Here is a 24,342-nt window from a genome sequence, read left to right on the forward strand (position 1 = left end):
TACGGCAGCTAAACAACAAAGAAGTGCAGTCTATTACACGGCGAACGATTACAGCCGAAAAACGAATAAATTTGTTATACTTTATCAAAACTGATTCTGTAGCGATTTTCTAATTTTTTTTTTTTTGGGTTTCGAGTTATTGAGCTGTCGATAGCGGGAGTTAAAAAAAAGCTATTAAGAATACGAAAAGATATTTCGTGCTCAAAAAGGGTCAGATTTGCTCTCTTGATCCGTGAGAAATTTATGGGTGACACGAATTAATTGTTTTGCGAAAAAAAAACAATCCTGTATAATCCCAAGTCGCTCTGACCAATGGTTCGAATGCGAATAGTACGCTCTAACTGACAGACAGATATTTGCTTATTTTTACGTTAGCATGTTTTTTCTTCTTTTTTACAGAAACGATGCGTCATATTAGATTTGCCGGGATCAATAAGAAACGGTAGACGCATCTGGAGAAGTTATTTTCGATTAGAGAAAGTTATTTTAATAAATACGGATTCGAATTACGGTTATTATCATGGCTATTTCATTATGCGGAGGGGTGTGCCAGACAAAATTCAACAGAGAGTATTTGATGATCAGATATTGCCGCATTCCATTATTGCGACAGTGATATCAAACTTCGGCACACAGCAGTTCAAATCGTAATTAAATTTCGAATTCCCTATAGGAAGAGAAAATGAATATCACAATTATCAGAATAATTGAAAAATATCGAGCCAAGTATACCCCGCAGGCTCGCTTCGTATTCGTCACATTACTTTTAGCACGATTTAACGATCTGCTAAATGATCAGATATGTATCCAAGTTGGCTGGTTGAACCGATTATAACGTGACACTGAAATTCCAATTGTCAAGCTGTATTTTGATGAGAAATAAAGCTGGTAGAAATTTCTGTATAAAATTCAAAAGTTATTCAACAGCTAACGGCTATTTCATTCCAAGAAAGACGTTTAACGTACTCGTCGGATGAGCATATCCAATTAGACGTGGGATGTACACATATATTTATAAACGTACCTACATTTCTCTAACATTTCTTCACTCGTAGGGAAATGAGAAAAAAATGCATCGAAGAAATTCGCTGCTACCGCGGTAGCGAAAAACCTTGGAGAGTGAACGAATTGACAAATGCCTCCTAACTCTTTCTCTCTCACTCTATCCCCCTCTTTACTTCGCCGAGGGTAGAACACATAAGACTCTCAACAAATATAAGTGACAGGCTGACAGATGACGGGCGAGAGCCGGAGCTTAAAACCATCCTGCGGGATAGCAACGAAACGGCAGGAATCAAACTGCGAGGAGGAAGAAAATAGAAAAAGTTACTTATCGTTAGAGAAGAAGTGAATTTCAGTAATGCCTGACACTCGATCGAGGTATGCAAGACTTTTCACTCGAAGTAAGGATAAAGATTCGGTAATCTTGTTTTTCACAAAAGTCGAGAAATAAAGACGATATACGCATATTAAGTCGCGTCGTTTAATTCATGTGACGTAAAACAAAGCGATATTGCGTGCAGATAAAAATTCGGTGGGACAATAAGAAGAAAAAGAAAAAGAAGAAGAAGAAAACCTCGTAGTACGAAGGACTAAAGGCAGATTCTAGGTTTTGGCAATTCCGTGAACGTTCTGCGTAGTGACGGCCACGGTGGTAAAATATCATTATAAAAGATATGAGAGCGAACGGCAAGAGGATATCGAAGGAATGAATAAATGAATGAATAATAAGCGTTCGATCGGCTATTCCATTTTCGTTTTTTAAATCCCAAAGTGAGGGAGAAATTGATCTTGGGTAAGCTTTCAGCAAAGCCTACTACCGCCCACCAATCAGCATTGCAGACTGTGACTTCCTCTTCTTCTTCTTCTTCTTCTTCTTCTTCTTGGAGAACGAAGAGCGCGGTTTCGTGCAGTATAAGGGAAAATTGATAGGAACGAATTGAAAATGTGCCTCATAAAATGGACGATCGAATGAAATTTACCATACATACTACATAATATTATCTAAATTATATACTTCTCTGATATAAAATTTGCTACTGCAATTGCAGAAATTTTGCAATGCTTTTCTATCTTTCTGCACTCTCCTGCATCAACATCGAATCCACTTTACTAGTTCTTCCAGGCAATGCGCAGCTCCAATCTCGCAGACTTTGTACAAACATAAAAACCGTATGACCTACCATTACGCAGTTTTAAACCACTTTTTATGTCATCATACGAACGACATGTGGACGTAATGAAAGTTTCCACCTCAGACGGGTGAATTTTTTCAATCTTCCAGACTTTTAACTCTCATGAAACTCTAATAACACGTTATCGCATAGTTAAAATAAACGTTCGTGACGCTCTTTTTTTCTTCTCACAAGTCGATATCCAGGCTAAAGTGAAAGAGTCAACTGTTAAAAAAAAGTTTTCTGAAACTAATAATTTTTTTCTCTACGTTACCCATCATAAGTGATTGAAAAACCCACACATCATCAACCACATCCTCTACAGAAAACCATTCGACAATATACTCGTATAATAGAAAGAAGTGAAAAGAAAAAAAAAAATCCAGAGATCGTTAAAGTATTTTTAAATCCGTAGGCAAGTTGCATCCCACTGCAAAATCATTTGTCCTCGTTCAACCAACGATGAAAGGTGGATGAATCGGTGCTTGAAGATTTCCGGAATACGTTTGGGATCCGGGTCATTCGCAAAACCATCCGTTTCGCTGTGTGTACCTACGTCTTGCAGCCACGCCCCAACCGGGAAACCGCGGTGTTTGGACAATGGGGCAGAAGGATGGATAAAGGGCGGCAGCGTAGGGGAGGAATCGGGCTAATTTAAAGCGGGGCGGCAAGAGAGACAAAAAAACGATTCCGTTTCATTACTCCGTCTACATGCATTCGTATACACGAGATACTCTGCAATACAAGGTCATTGCAGCCTCCGAGGTTGCGGCTGCAGCATCTCGTTTGCGAAACTTGGTCTCTTGCATGGCGTGATCCGTACCGAGAAAAATAACTCCCATGTAGACTAAAGACTAGAGAGAGAGAGAGAGAGAGAGCACTGACAGCCTGCAAAGCTCTAGGATAAGCCACTGGCACCCTTAAAATTCAACCTAATTTTACCGTCCGTCGAGAGTAAAAGAAAAGAAGATGGATTCCAGCAAATGGAATTGAACCTCAGCGTGCCAAATTTTGTAAAGAAATCTGTTGACCGGAATCACCGTAATTCCGTTCGACTCTGCTATCAACCCCCGCACTTTCGCTCGGTTTTTTTCGACAAATTTAGTGGCCTCGGGCGCGGGACGAACGGACCCTCGATAAACTCAAACGAATCGTTGAATTCAACTGTATATATGTGTGCGTGTAATACGTATGTAAATGAATGTACACCAGCCTCCATCCCAGGACTATACACATTAGGGTGGTCCAAAAAAAAAAAAAAATCTTTCTTCCTACCGTGAAAATATCGTTCAAAATGATGAAAAACAAATTTTGTGAAAGATTGAGCTCTTAATATTAATATCAGGAGATGCCTCATCGCGATTTTCGATTTTCCATTTAAATGACACGGGAATTTTTTTTTTTTTTTGGCCCACCCTATATCCATACATGCGATCGAAAACCAGCAGCAGCAGCAGCAGCAGTAGCTTCAGCCCAGTCAAGGAAATTTTTTATCATTAACTGGCATCGCACGATACTTTATAGGTATAATAAATTCCTCGGGGAGGAACGAGGCGAACAAAGCAAAGTCAGTAAGAAATGTGCTTTAAAAATCGAAGACGCTAGCGGTACATACCGTGCTAAAAAAAGAACCCATGTGTATTCGCGGATTGCACCACACCTGCTCCCCTCGGCACGTACACGATGCAGCATATACTAGACATAAAGTTATTCGAATGTAAATTCTGGCTTCTCTAACGTCAGAGAAAAACGGCCCAGAGACAGGGCGAGAGAGTAGGGAAGCAAAAAGTGGAGTAAAAATATTGAAAAAAAGGAAAAAAAAAATTTTTTTTGAAAGAAATATTAAATAAAACCTATGTACTCTGCAATTATCTGCTGCATAAATTTGCCGATTAGTCTAAACCGCGCGTTTTTTTTTTTAATTTCACGGATTTAGCGAGTGTATACGTATAACGTAATGTATATAATACAATATAAATACTTTGTTATACCATAATAGTCATAAATACGGATTTATACCGGAATTCGTTACCAAATTAATACTCGATGGATACTTTATCGTTGATAATTACATACTGCGGGTCGTTTAATTACCATGTTATCGACGCCGCCTGGTGTCCTTAAATAATTAATTTCACGGCATAACTCAATCCACATATCGCGTCCTAACGCGGTTTAATATCGTCGGTGTTTAACTTCGTGAGAAGGTTTAACATCAATTATCCGCAAAACTATTCAAACCTTGTACACAGATACAAATTTTCAATCGGCCGGAATTCGTTAACAGATGATAATCTGTTCTGAATCTGTATCCCGTAACACAGCAGCATGCACCTCGAAGTTCATTTTCGTGTATACGTATGTACGTATAACGTAATATATTGGCACGTGTCTCACAATCAGTCTCGCTCGAGTCGTGTTACTTCACCCGAATTCCGTCGAGTCCGTCATTGTCGAGGTAACACCGTCTACTGTCCACGGGGCTAGGTATCTCAGGGGCATAGCCGTAAGCCGTAAGCCGTAAGCCGTAAGGCTAATAAAGAGAAGAATAAGAAGGAGATGAGAAGAAAAAAAAAAGAGAGAAACAGGAGGAAAAGAAAAAAAGATAGAAATAAGACGGGGGGGAAAAGGTTCACCGTCGACGATTGCAACCGACGCGACGAGTTATCCCTGAGTTTACGAGAGTCCCGGAAGCCGCGTCACGGTCGAGGTCGTCGAACGATGACACCTTCCACATTTAGGTAAAGTCTATCAAGGCGCACACCTCCTGGTTTTCGGTAACGGATCCGCAGGGTGAGTTGATTCCAAGCGCGTGACGCGTTTTCGGGATTCCTTGAAGCCGATCTCATCCCGGTGGTGTGCTCAGAACAGGAGAAGAGCAGGAGAAGAGCAGGAATATCTACGCTTTGCAGCAAAGCTGTGTCACTTTCGAGGGTGACAGGATGACGGCAGCTGGGCCGCGTGATCCGATCGAATTGATGGACTGCCGGTGGTCGATGTCGCGGTTTGAAGGGACTCTCTGGACTTTGATTATCCGGAAACTTTTGGGAGCTCGCACCGTGATATTCGGTCAGGGATTGGCTCGTCAGGGTTTTGCAGTCACGCGAAACCCGAAATTCGCCTTGGGCTGCTCGATGTTGACAAATTCAAGTTCTTCTTCCCTTTGACAGGCTACCAGCGTTGAAACTAATTAATTGCCCCCAGTGGGAAGTTTCGGAACGGAACGATTCCGTGCTCGGTAACATTTTCACTCGCAACTTGTCCAATGTGCTTGGAATTTTAAAACGCGTGCCGCATGCCGTGTCGAATGGAAACCAACGTGAACGAAACGAATCGAAACAAGTTCGAATCCTGTTTATGATTTCAATAAAATATGCGAATCGAATGGAATTACGTAATACGTTACACTCCCCCCTGCTCCATTACTAAATCGTAACGAAAATCGATAGCTATACATATACGCACATATATATATAACAGATTAAATTTAAAAATGTTTACCGACCATAAAATCGAAACGACTTGAAAATGAAATTAATTCTGAAAAGCTCTACTGCGACGCTTTGCAACAACGTTCAACCGCGTAGTCTGAGGGAACATAAATATGGAAAAGAGAAAACAGGATAAAAAAAAAAACAAAAAACACCCCAACACCATGAACACGATATTAATAATTCTTTTTACTCTTCGTACCGGGTAAATAAATAAACAGGAGAAAGAAAAAGAAATCAAACAGCTTATGTTCAACTCGTTGGTATTTTTAGTCGTATAACATCCCTTGCTACCACCCATCGTCGCGATTATCGCTCTACCTATATGGCGTTTATTAATCATAACGCATACATCGTTACACAAAAGTCGGTTCCGTCCTACCAGCGATTTGCATAAACGTACCGCGAATGCTGGCAAATCGGATGGTCGTCAAAACTGTACACATATGGGTTTTACAGGTACATACATGCAGACAAAAATCGACTCGCTAATTGTAAGATGCGTAGGACAAAATCCGCGCGCAGTTCCGTAAGCAGATTATCACTGTCGCATCGTCGTCCCCGCCGCACAGCATCCGATGAAAAGGAAGGCATACAACCATGGAAAATCAACAAGTGATAATTAAGTTTCACATTGGCTTATACATACCTATATTCCCCGCGCCGTTTGTAACAAGCCCCTCGTTAGTTAATCACTCTTTCAGCAAACCCACAAAGAGCTGATCGTTGGGGATCAGGCACTCAAGGTCAAATTAATGACCACGATAATATTTACTTACACGTGGTAAGTGGTAGAGAATAAGAGAAACGTAATCGTGTGTGTGTATACATGTATGTATAAATGATAACGAGATAAATGGTGCTACAAATGTAATTTAGTTGAAATGGGTAAGCAGCGAAATACAGCGAACCTTTGAAATAATAAAAATTGTAGGACAATCTCTCGAGGATGGAGATTTTCTGTAAGAAAGGATCAAAATAACGGAGGCTGCAAGTTCGCCCCCGAAACCAGTCGATATACCTATATATGAGCAAGTTTTAGCCCGATCGTTGGGTGGAGTTTCCTCTCTGCGATCGACGTCTAGCCGTCGTTGACTACCGGGTCGCACTACGGGGAACAATTTGAAAGCCCAATAGCATTGTTAAACCCCAGTGCTCTGTCTGATTCATGGGACATGCGGTACATTTATTCACCTATCGGTACCATGCCGCCAGGATTTATCGGCAATGCTGTTTCTCCAAGGCTGTGACGTCTACCCCTTTCCAATGACGATTAAAGACGCTGTATCTAGCTATAGGATTGCAATTAGAAGATGGCCGTCGACTTCGACTGACTGTAGAAATTGGAAATGCCGGGGAAGAAAGTTCTCTCATAAAGTTCCGGAGGATTTCGAAAGTATCTTATTGGTCAGGGATGAATTCCCCCGGGGATGAACGGCTCCGTCTATAATCAGAACTGGTGCAGCGTGCACCACCGCAAAGTGTGGAAAGTTTTATTTGATCGATTGTCTCTCGGTCGGAAAATCCAGAAGAATCCCGTGCGAGTAGAAACATATTTTGTAAAGTAAAAATAAAAAGCTTCCTTCTAATCGCGAACGAAAAAACCCGAAGAGTGAGAAAATCTAATAATTAAAATAACTCGTTCAATTAATTATATAACTGCAAGTCTGAAATTATTTCCAAACCGAAAGTATATCAATAACTTTGCATCAACTTTGTAATTTCTACGGTTGTTATTCGCAATTAACAACTTCATATTATTATACCGGATGACAACTTGCTAACAGACATGATACATTAGTTGTACCACCGGTACTGACCGTATACATATAGTGCATTTATACGCACAGAAGCAATTTGTATACAAAGCTAAAACCTATGAAATATGATTAACTCAAGTTTAGCGCGAGTTGAAAATTCCAGACGAGTAATATAACGTAGGTAGTAGATTATTCGAGTTTAGTTTCATGTTACAAAACAGATTCTATGAATAATTAACGACGTCAAGTTGGTAGCGATAAATTAAGGATACCTACCAAAGAAACGAGTATCAATGCACCGCACCACCCTCTGCAGCAGCAGCAGCAGCAGCAGCAGCAGCAGCAGCAGCAGCAGCAAGTAAAAAATTATGGATCGTGAAATTTCCGAAGTACAACAAACCTGGTAAAGTTGATTAAAATCACACCGTGTTTGAAAGTTCAATAATTCATTTAGCTCGCCTGCCAGGCATCGGCACGGACCGGCTGTTCCCGCATAGAACATAACTAGACACCCACCGACCTACCGTGCGGCGTAGGAAAGCTAACATCGTTTCCTGTTCCACCGCAAGATAATGTCGCTATTGATAAGTGGGTTATAAAACTAATTGCGAACAAGGTGTGGTGCTCTACTCTCGTTCCTTGTCGTCACATCCTCGTGTTTCCTCGCACTGCCTGTGCAGAGCTTGAGCATTCGGAATAAATGGCGTGGCGTTGTTACGGGGGGTGGGGCGGGGGTGTAGAAATGTATGAATATTTATTCCGCGATGAGACAAACATGGTGCCCCTCGCGTAGGTGGGTATAATAATACGCGTAACGCCAGAGGCAAAGAATTACCTTAATGAAGGAAACTTAGTTGAAAAGCGAAATTTAGTTGGCAAACAGAAGGGCATGCCAGACGAACAAGCCTTGCCCATTTATTCCACGGTCCGCTCATCGTCCTCGTCCTCGTCCTCGTCGTGCCTTTGCTAAGATATTCTTCAAAAGTAATTCCAATTTCTTTCACCGTATCCCGCGCGTAACTCGAGACGGATCAGCAGACCCGGGGTAATAAATCTTTTCGCGCTCTGGCTTCTTCTGGAAATTTTTAACAAGCAAATAACGTGACAGGGAAAACCCCTCGCCCACTTTTTACTGCAACTTGCCTCGTCCTCTGTCCGTGAATTATATTATTCCCAGTGAAATAGGGTACGTGTCTCGATCCGATAACGTAGACACCGACATTCTTTGGATATATACGTAGGTATTAGATTAGCGTACCTGATGCGAAAAGGCATTAGAAGAAAAGAAAAAAAAGAGAAAAAAAAAAAAAAAGAAAACCCTACTTTACCAAGCATAAATTATTATGTATTAATATCTTATATATATTACGTGGAATTTGGATCTCGATGATTCCAGCAGCTTTGTTGCACTCCGGTATGATTTTAACGTCACGAATTATCAGATTAATCAGAATAAAACTGCCTAATCAGAACGAGATGATAAATGGAATTAGAAATTACAGCAGTTTCGAAGAGTAAGTAATGCGTTTAAGATCATCGAGGCGTGTTAATTCGAGTAGAAATTGCACCGACCATCGGTATACATATATAAATGCGATAAAGTGAAAATTACCGAGCAGTGTAATTGAATTAGGTTGCACCGCTGGATGAGCGCCAATATTCCGGACCACAATTACAATCGTTCCCTGCAGCTATACCTAGTCTAGGCCACCATAGAGAGCCGGTAACTGACTTGTGTTCACCGCCCTATAACCATTCGGAGAATATCTCTCGCTATCTCGCCCTAACTATGAAATCCTCTGGCCAAGTATATACCTACGCTTCTCTGCACATCGCCCTGCAGGCTAAGCTCACGATCAGGTGTAATGAATAACGTGATTTCAGAAGGGCGTGAATTTCTATTATTAGGATCATAACGTAACGTAACGCGAAGCGACGCGACATGACGTGACGTGGCGTGGATTGGCGTATAATATTGCTACGCGATCGAGTGATCGTTGAAATGTCGCAGAGGAACAAACGCCTGGTCGTGCAGAGGATGTCAAAGGAGCAAGCAAATCGAATCGATAGCGAAGAGACTTGCTCTGCAGGAGTAGAAAAAGAAAAGAAACGATGTGAAGTAACCTCTGTCTTCCTTCCTCCTATCTGACAAAAGTTATCAGCTGATTTTTCGTAGGGAAGAAAGGAAAAAGTCAAAGATATCCAACGAGATGAACGCTGGACCATTTTCTCGACGGTATAACGTACCTCACACCGCATCTCTTAGCTGCGGTGGATACAATATAAAAGACAATCGAAGAATCGACATTGATATAAAACCATCCACCTCAAAGAGGATAAAAGATAAAGAATTAATTTTCGCGAAAGTAACACTTCACCCACAAAAAAAAAAAAAAAAAAATACAAAGTTTTAGAAAATAATCTCGCACGGTTTTACTATAGCTATATACCTTTGTCGAGGTTATGAAACAACGCTGACAACATAATGTGTGTGAGTGCAGAGTATACGTGTACGGTTAGAAGGTGGAAGTTTGCGGTGCACCGTGTTTACGGGCACTTCAGTCTATATGGTAACATGTAAATTAAACGCAATTACACGCAATACATGTGAAATGAAATTCCCAACAATTTAACGCTCGGGTAAACGTGAGAAGATGAGCTTACGCTGAAACCGGCTGTGCTCGCAAGATGTCGACGTGTGCACAGGGAATGCAAAAAAAAACTTGTGAAAATCCCCGTGTCGCATATAATTCAGAATATAAAATCAAGTGTCGGAAGCGCGCATTCACGGTTGGTCCTTCACGCTTCGAGAAGTTATCTCGTGTTGTGTAATATAATCTTCGTGGAATTTCACCACAAAAATGGCGAGGGTCGTTATGAAAGAAGAGAGGGAAAAAAAAACGAAACAAAAAACCCGAAACTGACCCAGAATTCCATCGTTTCGACCGACGAAAACTTGAAACTGCAGAATCCAAGTTTACTTCCAGGAATATGTCCGGCGTCTAGAAACCGCAGAGCCGTGACACCATCGATTTCAGTGACACGACAAACACAGCTATTAATCGGAGGGGTCGATTGCAGTCCCAAGAGGTACATTAAACGAGATTGAAATCGATCAACTGCGCCAACGGGGAAATCTCGTCTGAACCCGAGCGATCGTACACAGGAACCGGGAAGCGATGAGGAAGGAGCGAAACTGGCTCGAAAAGAAACCCGGAAAAATAGTTTAAAAAAAAAAACAAAAGGAAAAAAAGACAGCGCGGTACAAGTTTTAAATCAAAATTTTGAATAGCCTCAAGTCTCTAAGCGCTCGTTACTATCGCACCTCTTCAAATTTGTGTAATCAAAAATTCAAGTCCATTGCAACGCTCTTTCACGTGCTTACCCAAGTGTATATTTTTCCCACTGATTCGATTATCCATCTAGCCTGGCTAATTCTGGCCGAAACCCTTTTCTTCCAACCTACCCTTTGCCCAACCGAGTTAATCCATCTCAACTTATACCATATCCAGACTGGGATTCATCCAACGTTATACTTTCGTTCGCTATCAGTCAGCGTAAAATATATGAGCCCAGGGTGATTAAGGACTGACGGTAAAGCTGATAAGGTCAGAAGCTTATTAGTAAGCACCGGGTAATCTCCGTCGCCTTTGCCAACACGGGAACGCCGAGGAAAGTCCAGGGGTGGGAGAGGGGAGGTTGGCGGAAAGTTGAGGCTTCGGAGCGATGTGCGTGCGCTGAGGAGAAAAGGTCGGCGAATAGGGGGGGAATAAGAAGGTGGAAGGAACAAAGGGAAAAGGAAGAATACAAAATTATGAGAAAGGCGACAGAATAAGCCGGTGAGCGGTTTTCTCGTGAAACTTTTTGGTAAGGGGGTAAAATTCAAGCTTGATAGCCTGAATCCGCATATATTAGTCAAAGTTCATAGCCTTCTCCCGCCGCGTTGCAAGGAGGTGAGTTCCGTTTAGTTCGAGGACACGGATTACCGCCAACGAGGTTCGACGCCGACCTTCGCGAATTATTAATGTAGTAAACTGAGGACAAGGGAACTTCGACGGGTGAGATAGGACCGGGAAAATAGGCTGAAATGGGACCGACGATGATTACGAGGATCGGGGTGTCTTTTCGGAGCCAAAAGGCGTCACCCCATAACATCACGCTCCCCTTATTAAAACTAACAACGAGTCGCCGTCGAGGCTTTCGCGACGAGATAGATCCGCCTCCGTTCGTCCTCCTCCCTTGCGGTCCATGAAACTCACCTCACTTTCCCTCATTTCCTCACACTCTCCCTCTTTCTCTTTCTCGCACTTTCAACCCTGGACTGTGGGTCCATAACTAAATTGTCGGTATTGAAAGCTTTACTTGAAAGCTAACTTGAGAAGAATAAAAAGACATTTCAATTGTAATGGAGTTGAAAAAATCAGAAATAGTTTCCTGGCACCTGAGGTATAAGTATTTTTCTACTTGTCGAAAAAATTGCGGATTTTATTGGTATTTCAAATAAGCGAGATGCCATGAAGTGCCTGTCTCTGAAGTTGAAAAGTGCGACAGCAAAACCTGGGTTTTATCATTCTCTCGCAATTTTACTGTCAAGGTAAGAGAAGTGGTTGTATACTTGTCAGCACTGTCGTGTTCGAAATAGTAAAAAGTCAAATTTAATATAAAGCCGTAGATAGTAGCTGAAAGTACCCTGACTAGAACACCCAACACGTAACACTTACGTGTTCACCACGTACGCTAGCAATTGTCGAACGACAGGTGCAGCAAAGTAATAAAAAAAGTGTCAGTATTTTCGCCAGCAATTTGTCGTCGACTTCAATCACCGTGTGTCCGGAAATGCAATATCGCGTCAGGGGGTAACATCTCGCTCGTTTGCAGAAATTGCAGGTAGGTATACATATACCTACATACCTACTCGTAGGTACCTACAGGAGACGAAACATGAACAGGACTTAACAGCCTGGTGCGCACCAACTCGCGAAGCGTCTACCTACACGAAAAGTAGTCAGTCGACAAGGAGTAGGTACAGTCTCTGGAAAAGTTAGTGACGTGGGAACCTGAAGGAGGTATCCTTCGGTTGAAAAGTCCGATTTATTTCCTTCAGCCTGCATACCCGCTTGCTCGCTTACTCTCACACCCTCCCCTCCCCTTCTCTCTCGTCGCGGTTTAATATAGGTGAGCAACTATTTATCTCCACACTCCTGCCTCCAACAAAGCATTGAACATACGTATCAACAGCAACAGAGACGTACCAAGGCGCATACGCATATACATATGAGTAAATACGTAACTACCTGCTGTACGAGTTCGTGCATTAATACACAGGGTGTCCGATGAGATCCGTGTGTTTAATCGCATGAAATTTGTGTAGAAATTCGGAAAATCTACCTCGCCGTCTAACGAATGGCTAGACTAATTTTTTCGCACGTCACGCGTGTAGACTTGATCTCTGTCAATTAAACTCGACAGATTTCTTCAAGTGGTCCACATAACTCACCGAAGTTATAAATATTATACAATGTATCTGTACGGGCTGAATGCCGAAGAGAATTATCTGTAGGACGATCGAAAAGGCACCGAATTGAAACGTTCAATCACTCTCTTCAGGAAAATTCCAATTTGACACTTGATATCTGAATCGTCACACGACAGCCTGTACAACACAGGACGTACAAAGGCAATGTCATGCGTTGCATAGGTAGAAAAGTTCTAGCACACAGGTTAGAGGATACATTAGTACACCTGTATGGATCTGCGTATGAACATTCTCGCGTACGTACGTGGGTGGGCTGAAGGTGGTCTCGAAGAGGCGGTGAATGGTCCCATTAATTCATCCCGTCGCCCCTGCCCGGCGCGTAAACCTTGGAGTCGGGCACAGTAGGAACGTACTTACGTCGTGCTATACTTGCAGAAAGAGAGAGAGAGAGAGAGAGAGAAAGAGAGACGTACACACACACAGCATGCCATGCCATGCCATGCCATGCCACGGATATGTGAATATGTGTACGAAGCGTGTAGTGAGACCTCGGGGTGAACTAAACTGGCGCGAGTAGGTATGCCAGAAATCTTCGAAAGTTCGGTTACATTATGTAGATATAGGTGCATGGAGGAGGAAGTTTTAGTTGTGCATAGCGAAATGCCACAGCCCGCTGCATTGGCTCGGTGAACTTTCAAAAGAGTAAGAGCTTAAGCGAGTATAAACGGAATGCGGTTAAATTGATTCAGGATGTATCTAGTTTTGTATAATACTATTATGTGTACATATTGTAGGATATTCTTTCATCCTAGTCGAGAGAAACTTGTTCTATATGCGCGATATGAAATAACGGATGAAAATCCCCTGCATCCCCGGAGATAAAGAGAGAAAAAACAACAAAGAAGAAGAAGAAGAAGAAGAAGAAGAACAAAAACAACAAGTACAAAAAGGGACGTGTTATTTTTAGCAATGGCCGACTTTCGTCTTTCAGAAACCGTAAATTTGTATTCCGCAATGGAAGAAGAGGTCGTGCCTAGAGAAGCCAAGGGCTCTATCTTCCTAGTTTATTTCCAACGAAAAGCACTGGGTGGGTATATCGTTGGTATACACAAGGGTCGCTTTATGGTGAAGCTCAACGTAACTCAGTGAACCTTACGAGCCGGGTCGAAGGTAACCGCATTTTCGAAATCCTTGCATGCATGTGACGTGTGCCGCAGTAAATCCGAACGGTGCCAAAAATTTCGTTCAAGTTATTTGCCGCGATCGAAGAGCAGTTAAAATCACGAAAAAGTCACAGAATCGTTCAGAGACAAGTACGTCGTAAAGAGAAAAAAAACTCCTATAAGGAGTCCGTAACTGATGGAACGTTAATACCCAAATTTGTATAACAGGAATCAACAAACTCCCAATGTAGTTTCCGGAGAGGAATATAACACTCGAATTTACGGAAATTCTGGGATTATAAACTGCAAGGATCCGGTTTAATTAGCGACGAATCAAAAATCACAGAGCCATACACGATGCGTTGCAAGAGCGTGAAATCGTCCCAACGATACTCAGGCATTAAAGAATCCTCGCTGATGATATCCATTACCGGTGATTTCGCGCAGCAATGCATGAATACCAGCTGCATATACCCGATGATCAAGTTATGGTTGATTAAATATTCCATTTGATCCTAGGACTGATGCTGAAGCATCGTTCAGCCGTGATGAAATACAATTTAGCTTTGATAATTCAAGGCTGACACTGATTAGCCAGTATCAACGGTGAAACTTGAAGCTGTGAAACTGAAACCACATCGTGATCGGCGTAACACAGAAATTGGATCAATAAAAACTAACCAAGACGCCTCGCGTTCGAAATGAAGGAAAAAGAAAAAAAAGCCGGAGTATCTGCTTCTGGCTCGTCCAAGAAGAGTAAAGGAACCGATCAGAGATATTTGCGGTTCACCGAGCGGGAGAAAGAATCGGGCGGAAATAGGCATTCGGGGAAACGTGAAAGAGGCATTGGTTTTTCTATAAATGCAACGAAAGAAAGATAAGCCATGAAGTCACGTTTACACAGGGGCCGTTGAGTTGGCGTAAGACCTGATAAAATTCTACTTTGTTCGAACACTTGAAGAAAAATTTGTCATAAAAACATCCCCTCCGATTCACCCTCCGCAATCCCTGCCAAGTCTTGGACCACCACCTCCCACTTCGCGTAGTGCGTCCACCGGAGTAAAGCGTCCCGGTAAGGGAGGCAGAGCTTCTCCTTACCCTCTTGTGGATGAAGTCACAATCAGCATATTCCGCGAGACACAATAGGTTCGGAGTTCACCTCAGTCTCCTCCTCGTGCGGGTGGTTGGGTTAGGTCTACGTGTTACCCACCCCGCAAACCTCGGGAATGAAATAAAAACTCTCCCCATCTCTTTTGTAGTATTTTAGCTATATACAATACCGCGACTTTATTCATCCCCGGTTTCCCACGGGTAACCATCCGTTTGAAGAAAATAGGGATAAATTTCTTTTGTATTCAGAGTATCGGGCGGCTTTCCCGTTCAATCTCTCTATATTGTATATGTACTCATAAGCATAAGTATATAGGTATATAGGTATATAGGTACATACACACGTATACGTACGCGCCCTAACGATGTCCAATTGAGCACCAACGGGGTGATGAAGCCTTTCTGGCAAAGTGAAGAGGATCGTCACCCTCCGCCTCACCCACCCTTAACACAACGCGTCTCAATCCTCTCTCGACAATCGTATATGTATATAAAATCCAAATTTCATCCTCTCTTCTTTTTCTACAACTCGAAGCACTCCGCCATAGAGATAAGAACCAGCGAATATAGAGAATGGAAATTCCATCTCTTGCCTCGTCGTACACTCTGTCGTATTCTATCGTCGCGCCATTCTTGTCACCGTGTTTATCTACGCGTCAACAAGTTTTTTTTTCTTTATTTTTTTTTTTTTTTTTTTGTTTTTTTGCTTTTTTCAGAAAGAAAATTGATCAGTGGTGACGTATCTTCAACCAAGCAGGTATTCCCATCGTGCCAAATTTCTGTCTGTCACCCGTCAAACCTCGCTCTGCAAGTGCGATCTATCACATCGACCCACGACGAAAAAAAACTCGACTTTGCGGTACGTACGCGCGAATATAATAATCTTAGTGCATAATAATTAATATATCAAGGTGATCGATAGTAATTAATTAGAATGCAACATATAATGATTTACATACTGCATCTATTACACACAAGTACGACGGTTGCTGTTCTTGCTCGATATGATTAAACGTTGATCAGACAACGTATATTCAATACGCAATGCCTTGTTCCAGCAGTATGAAAATTTTTAAATTTTACACGAAAGAGAAAATAGTATAATTGAAGCTGCGCTTGCCGTTATATACCGACGACGAAAATGACATTGTGTGAAGTATTTGTCGTTTCCAATTTGGTTCGACGTTCATTTAACCATGATTTGAAATTCTGTACCATTTCCGACTGCGAACCAATTGCACCTTTCTGTTTTACTGATCTTATTTTCAAATAGCGTCGTCCCTCTTTCAGCAAGGCCTCGCGTGATGTAAAAAAAAGTTGTCACATACGTATGTACATACATTATAACATACCTCGATACGCGTAAATAAAATTCCCCGCATCTAAAACTCTTATATCGCGATCGAACTTTTTTTGGACAGACACGTAATATACCCGCAGAATCGGTGAACGGCTTTCTGTTCGTGATAGCCGGCCGTGAAAAGGAGGCTTTAGAGTGTAGGATAAAGAGAAGGAGGGGGATGAAGTATACGGGGGAGGGGGAGAAAGAAGAAGAGAAATGGAGTGAGAGACAGAGACGGGAAGAGAGAGAGAGAGAGAGAGTAAAACCCGGACTCGGAAATGGATCTGCACGGTGAGTGACTGAGTGACGTAGGTCTGATACCAACGCGATCAAGTGCCGGGAGGCTTTGAGGGCCGAAATAGAACCTCGCCTCGTAACTCATAGCCTGCCAATTCCCATCAGCACCAGCGAAGGCGAAGAAGAGGGCGATGTAAGAGGCAGCAGCGGGACAAAGTGAGCCTCCGCCGCCCTTCGCTCCTTTGTACTTGTAAGATGAAGGCATCGCGCGCGTTATATACGTGCTAAAAGCTAGTGTAGTGGATACTTCGTTCCGGTTATTAGAGACATTTACTCCCCCGATCCCGTTACTACATACACATTTTCGCACTCCGCGAAAAATCAGGTTATACGGCGTGAAACCTGGTCCACTATATCATATATATATATATATACGAAGTCAATTTAGCTTGTAGACTTTGAAGTGTGTAGGTACAACAAAACATCCAGCACGTAAGCAAGTAAAGATCCAGCGTCTGAAAATTAGTGCTCAAAAGAATCACGATCAACGTCAAATTGGTTATTCAATCAGGATGTTGAGCTGATTAACTACCATGTTTACATTTGATCCTGCAAGTGTTTTTCGTCGGATTACACGGTGGGCCACCTAGCCACCCGCTGCGCATGGTCCAAGCAGTTCGCTAATAGATTAACCATCGCTCGTCGACATTGGTTCTCGTGTGGATGTGAACCCACACTGAAGAGGCAACATAACACCGAATCGGATTTACCCGTTTTCACCTCGCACTTGTATGTCCACACAATTTACAGAGTAACTACCTAACAATAATGCTCAAACCAAATTTCGTACCAATATTGAAAATCGTTTTATCACGCTCTTATTAGGTTTGCCGAAGTTGAAAAATCAGGTAAACGAGAGGGGGTCAACTTATTGGTAGTATGATTTATGAATCGGTGTATATATTCAAACTTCAAAGTTTTGGGAAACCCAACCAAACCGACTACAAAGGCTAGGCAAAAATTTGAGGTCATCATAATCACACGAATAACGCCACGATTATGGAATCAAGAGCAAGCGTAGAAATTAGGCGAGGAATTTAGTTTCATTATACAATTTCGCGCGCCGCGGGAGCCGAGTTTCTTTTATATAAACTCATTTTTCAAACGTTTCTATTTAAGTCGTTGATGTTCTTGAATCCCCGTCGGAAAAATTTGTTCTCCCAGAACCGTAGGGCAGAGGATCAGATATGATTTTCGTAGAAAAATTGTACGGTTTTGCAGACAATTCGTGTTTTCCCTTAGTATGCCGGTACGAAAAAATGTCTATCTCGTCCCGGGGCATTATTCCTATACAGCACCCGGCAAGATTCTGTTTTATTTATATAACTTGTATATTCTACTGACGTGTGACGGCATCGTTGAAAATAAAAAGAAGACCGGAAAGAAAAGTTACTTCAAATTTGCGAGTGACTTTCACCTGAACAAAACCGTGTCATCCGATGCTTTGTGAGGACTAAAGAAGTAAAATAAAATGTTGACCAACAAACGACAAGGCTTACATAATTACCTAGATACATAATGACTTACCAAAGTCGTCGTTAACAATGAACGACGATGAGAGTCGAAGACAAATACGCAAAACCATGCAACTGCAAACCGGCCTTAGCTGGTAACGACATTGATTTCTGGCACAAAACTGAATTTCACTTTGCCAAAAGGAGCCGCAAGGCGCGTGTATTTGGCATAATGGGCGATACACAATACACAATACTGCTGGGTATACGTCGCACAAAGCCAGCACATAATGCGCCAAGAGAACCGGGAGTCTCACGTTGCTTCTGTTCATACATTTCAGTCGTAATTAGCCTGGAGTCCCCGACCATTGTCGCCTGGCACGATCGCGGGTGAAACAATTATAATTCGAAACGCGTGAATGAAATTTTTCATTAGATAGGCAGGTACGTAGGTAGTGGTTTCGAAAGTAATAACGAGGGATGCGGATGATAATAGTGGAATGGGCTGGATGATCCGAAGCTTTGTTTGTACACGAGTAAATAGGAAACTTTGGGAGAAAGAGATATATGTATATACATTAGGGTGGCGCAAAAAAACCGACTATTTATTTTTTTTTTTCAAGTCTCGTGTGACAAAATGTTAGTTTTTGATGTTTTAAGAGCCCACTCCAAAGGACAGTTAAAAAAATATTTTTTAAGAGGTCGCTCCACATTTTTTAAAACGTCAGAAATCGTCAGAAATCGATTTTTTTTTTTTTGTTTTTATTTTTTTTCTGGTTACGGTATAATTTTATAGACAAAAAAAAAATAAGTTTCCGAAAGTTTCAGTTCAAAATTTGAATTTTGAAAGGTCGCTCATAATTTTTTTTCAATTTTTTGGTGCATTTCTTTAGATCTTTTCGAGTGACCTTTTAATATTGATATTAAAATTTCATAAATTTTTTTTTCTTCAATTTAGTAAGAAAGAATCGATAACAATACACCACGACATGAATTAAAAATCAAACAAAATACTGAAAATATAATTTTTTCAATTTAATTTTTTAATGATTTTTTAAAACTCCTCTTAAAATTTTTTTTTTTTTTTGAGTTGTCCTTTGGAGTGGGCTCTTAAAACATCAAAAACTAACATTTTGTCACACGAGGCTCAAAAAAAAAAAAAAAGTCGGTTTTTTTGCGCCACTCTAATATATATATATGTATTATATGGAGCATTGATGTGGCAGCAAGTAATTTCACTCGGAGGGTACATCTTCTAGTCAATTACCGAGCGACTGAGGAATTCCAGTTTATCGATGCTCAGGGTGAGAGTAAAAGTTGTTGGAGGCACGCGTGGTCCGAAGGTTAGCGGATGCCGAGAGCTTCCACAGCCGCTTCAGCAATTTATCGGAATTAGTTAGTACCGCAAATTTTCAACCCTTTTCGAATGCCTCGTTTACCTAAATCATTATTTCTTCAACATATACTTCCGGCTAAACGTTTGCTCAGCTCGTTGAAATGGCCTTCAATCTCCCGGCGCGCCGATACTGCTTCTGCAGACAAGCCATGTCCGTTGATCTCGTTCCTCATTTCGATTTTACCTCGACCGTATCGCGAGGAGAAGAGGTCATACTGAACAAACATACAAAATCCCTGTGCAAGGTGTAAATCTGGACTACCATGCATGGCTATTCCGTCAATTCGAGAGCTTCGGCAACCCTGCAATATTGAAGGGACGAAGTAACGTCTGTGTATTCCGAAGTAAATCTACGCGGCATCGGTATAAGTGCGTATGCCTACACGTCTAATTGTCACCTGCGCAAATATATATTTATATATATATAGAGAGAGAGAGGTTATACAGATGGAACAGCGAGGAGGAACGTGAAGTGGTTGTGTGTAATCGAGCGAATTGCGCGGCGACGTCGTCCGCCTGGATCCTGAAATGAGCTCATTGGTCTCCGTCTATAGTTATATACGTGCGTTTGAGTTAATGCACGAAGCCAAGTAAGCCGGAGGATATTACAGGGAGGGGAGGTGGGGACGAGTGATGGGATAAAATTGATCAACAAAGTGATTAAGATTGAACAATTGCGATTTACGTTATAAATTAGTCGCCCGCGCGTATACTGAAAAGATAAATTGTTTAATTTATGTCGAGGAGGTTCCACAGGCATGTTGAATTTCACAGTATTTCAAGAATAGGTATACCAACATCGTCCCGTAATAAAAGTAACAGAATCCAGGGCTTCTCCTTTACGGTAAATAAAACTCACCTCGTACTTTTTCATTGCACCCACAAAGAGCCTGTGTGTGAAGGAACGTTTAAGGGGTCGCGCGTGTTATTCAAGCTACCTTGGACGCGTGGACGTAATTGCTAACCACTCGGAAGACGAGCTATTAGTGCAGATGGCCACACCTGTCCTACTCCTCTCTGGCAAAGTTATATCACCTAACCCATTGACCCAGCTGATTATATTCTACCGGTAACAAAAGCTGCAGCCGAGAGAGTATGGATGAGAGTAATCATCCGTCATCGTTCAAGTTGATTAGCCAAATTATATCTAATTCCGGGTAGTTAACCTAGTTATACAGAGATTAATTTTGAGGGATGATGAAGGTTAATACTCACACTTCGTTGACTAGTGTGGCTCGGATGGATGGTACTCGGTAAATCTGTAACAGAATAAAAATCAGATTTTTATTAAACAGTTTCTCCGCTTTGACCGATCTGCGTTGAAATTTGATTTCAGAATTTCAACTCCTCGGCCGAAAACTCTGTTCGGAACTAAATAAACCCAATTCCTTATCTCTCACTTTGCCATGTTCCCTCGGATACAGTTTTGCGGGAATGAAAAGTGCCTAGATGGATAGCATAAACGTGTCTCGACTCCAAAGTGCAGGAGAATCGTGTAGTAAAGAGCAGATGAAAGTAATCGAGCTAAAGAAAGTCTCCACCCTCGGACGTTAAATGATAGGTAAACGAATCTCACACTCTCTAAAGCAGGAATATAGGGTGCCAAGGTGGATATCCAAGAAAGGAGTTCTCCTCTATTTCAACACTTTCCACGGCACTTCTTTGTCCAGTACCCTTTCCGCAAAATAAAAAGCAAAACCCCGACTTTATTCTTAGCAACCGAGAACATATCTCCACCCCCTTGTTACAATGCGGTAAGAATATTCTTCTATACCTATATATTAGTATAGTATACGTATACTCGAGGTGTGATATACGGTTATACACATTCAGAGATACCTACCGTACAAGGTGGGTATGAAAACACACACTTGGGTGCAAAATGCACACTTGTAATATACATATGTATCTGGTCTATACGTGAATAACACTGCGCGAGGCTCTCGAGCGATCGAGCGAGCGAGTGAGTGAGTGAGTGAGAGGTAACGTTCCAACGAGAACGATAGGGTTTGAAGAGCTTGATTGCCTATACCGTGTGACCTATTGTTTCGAGTATAAGTAGCGGAAGGGCGTGATCGAGTACCGAGCGACGTCGCGCCTGACAGTGGTTTAAATTTTCCTACACTTACACGACGCGTCCATGTTACACATTGACGTACAATCTATGCGACGAAGCTTGCAAGCACCGTCGCGATTGTAAGTCTCGTTCGTGATATTGCGCGAGGTAATTAGGAAAGCGTTTCCACCTAAGAGCGTCGATGAACGAAGGGTGTCAAAGTTGAGAGCCGTAGGTGAGGGTGAAGGTTATTAGAGTCAGACTAACTAGACGAAGACAAAAATTCAAACGTATTTTTATTCCATACGTATTTTTTTTTTTTTTTTTTTTTTTTTTCTAAATATGGTAGTCAATGATAACTTATGAAAAAATTATATTTATTCAGGTTATTTCGACGTTGCGCTGATTATAATTGGAAAGAAGAAAAAATCTGGATTTTCTCTAACGTTATGGTCGTTGAAAGAGAATCGAATACTCTTTAACTTCGGTTTCGTTGAAAATTTAATAAAGTGGTAAATGCGGCAATAAGCTGTACGAGAGTAAAGGTAAAAAACGTATTAAAGTCCAGAATCCTCTTTAGCTCGTCTCTCCGCTTTCACGTGTAATCAAATTTTCAAGCCTTTCATTAATCCGTTTTATACTTCCAGCGAAAGAGCTTAATTAATCGTTTAAATAAAAAACAAACAGATCGCAAGAATCTTTCAGCGCGCAGGACTTTCCATTCAGCGGCAAACAGCGTGTAGAAACCAGAAGCGTGAATCGTAAGTAATACCGTTGGATTGGTTCACCGAGAATCAGGTATACGTGACAATTCAATCAGAGTTTAATGGGTAGGAAATCTACCTCGGCGAACAAGTTTCGCACGCAGATGATCACAGATACTAGTAAAGTTACCAGGTTAGAACGGCGTCAACTATGGATATCCACAACAATGTTACGCCTCGACGATTTGACTCCGGCAACTAAATAGAGTCTTCCACCTACACCTAATCTAACCCAATCAGGACGAGGGGAAATTATCACGCGTGAAATGGTGAGTTTGGTTATTTATTGATAATTAATAAACAAAAAAAAAAAAAAAAAATGCACGTATGTGCGACCAACGAAAATATCCAGAACGAAATACGGGCTGATTGATCGATGAGGAGGCTATTTTATTGGCTGACCTGCTGAACTATGACTGGCATAGAGAAATGTACGTGCCACAGTTTCCACATATATGCCATAGTTTACACTATGCATGAGGGGCAGGGTATATATATATGTATATATAATGGACGTGAACCACTTTTTCACTTTTTTACTTTTTCACTTCTCGGCTGAACCCAGGTTCGAAGAACCGTCGGAATGATCAATTATCAATTCAAATACGAGAATCAATATGTATAAGCGTTAGCTGCGGCTCGGCGAGAGAGTAAAAATTAGTCATAATATCGAATCCCCAAGTCGACGTGAGAGAAAATGAACTGAAAACTTTTCACAACGAATTTCAGACGAATCGACGTAAGACAGTTTCAGAATATAAGGCGGTCCCGCGATTCCTTTGACCAATCAGTCGCCGAAAAAAAGAAGAAAAGAACCAGCATTGAGTTTGTAATATATGGAGTACAAAGGACGACAATGAGCGCAAGCAAGCACGCGCGTGCAATTATTCTAAATGATACGTCACTGGGCACCATGATGTCCAATTGAAAATTATCCTTTCGTAAGACAGTAGCTCTACATTACATCAATAAACGAATTTCATTCTGGTTCATCATACCCATGATGTAAATATAAGATGAAAGAGAGAGAGAGAGAGAGAGAGAGAGAGAGAGAGAGAGAGAAAAAAAGAATGAAGAAGAAAAAATGAAGGGTAAAAATTTGCTGACAATGTAAGCTGGCAATCGGTTACGAAAATCCTATATAAAGCCCTGCAGGATTTAGAAAATGATTTATAAACAGGGTAACGTCCTTTACCGTCGAGGTCTTGCATCGCCCCTATGACCCCTACGGCGTCCTCCACCTCCACCTCCTCCTCCTCCGCCAGACCAACATTTCATCATCCCGCACGACCTCTTAAGACGAAGGTGTATCAATCATCCGGTGCCTCATCCTCCGAGACGGCAATATTTCCCAAATGCATCTAATGCGCGGAGAGCTTTCACCGAAGAAAACGGAAACTTGGTCTTCTTTTTCCCCGATTGCACCCCCGAATATAGACTAGAGCGCACGAGAACCCGAAGAGGGATAAAACAGAAAGTGTTTTCACCTCGTCTTACCAACGCCCGCCCGGTCCATGAACACTCCGATGGATGATGCGCGTTAATTGTCAGTGATAATAAAACCGACTGCATAAACACATCCATGCATATTGTAGATATAGTTTATAGAGTGTATCGTTTGTAATTCACTCGAAAAAACCTCATCGAAGGATGTTTCCATTTCTCGTAAGCACACAAGAGCCATGCAGAGCCATGCAACCGACGAACCCGACGTCGAATCCAATTGAAAACAAATCTGAAAGCTGGATCCTCCCGTTTTACTACCCTTTTGTACCGAGAAAGTAATATACATACCTACCTATACAACATATACCTGGTGTAACTGTTTTATATATATGGGGAATTCCAAGTGAAATCAA

General features: G+C 41.7%; 1 protein-coding gene across 4 annotated transcripts in view; it reads right to left on the reverse strand.

The window, feature by feature from the left end:
- Positions 1-24,342, reverse strand: part of LOC124415893 (Ig-like and fibronectin type-III domain-containing protein 1) — a 156,412-nt gene that overhangs the window by 91,038 nt on the left and 41,032 nt on the right. For 3 of the 4 annotated variants that reach the window (XM_046896597.1, XM_046896595.1, XM_046896596.1), the window contains one exon: positions 20,879-20,922. The gene's annotated coding sequence lies outside the window, so the exon portion shown is untranslated. Of the gene's footprint in view, positions 1-20,878; positions 20,923-24,342 lie in introns of those variants that run through there. The other variant, XM_046896594.1, reaches the window with a different exon arrangement.

This window comes from Diprion similis, chromosome 2 (assembly GCF_021155765.1).
Source record: "Diprion similis isolate iyDipSimi1 chromosome 2, iyDipSimi1.1, whole genome shotgun sequence".
Taxonomy (NCBI): domain Eukaryota; kingdom Metazoa; phylum Arthropoda; class Insecta; order Hymenoptera; family Diprionidae; genus Diprion; species Diprion similis.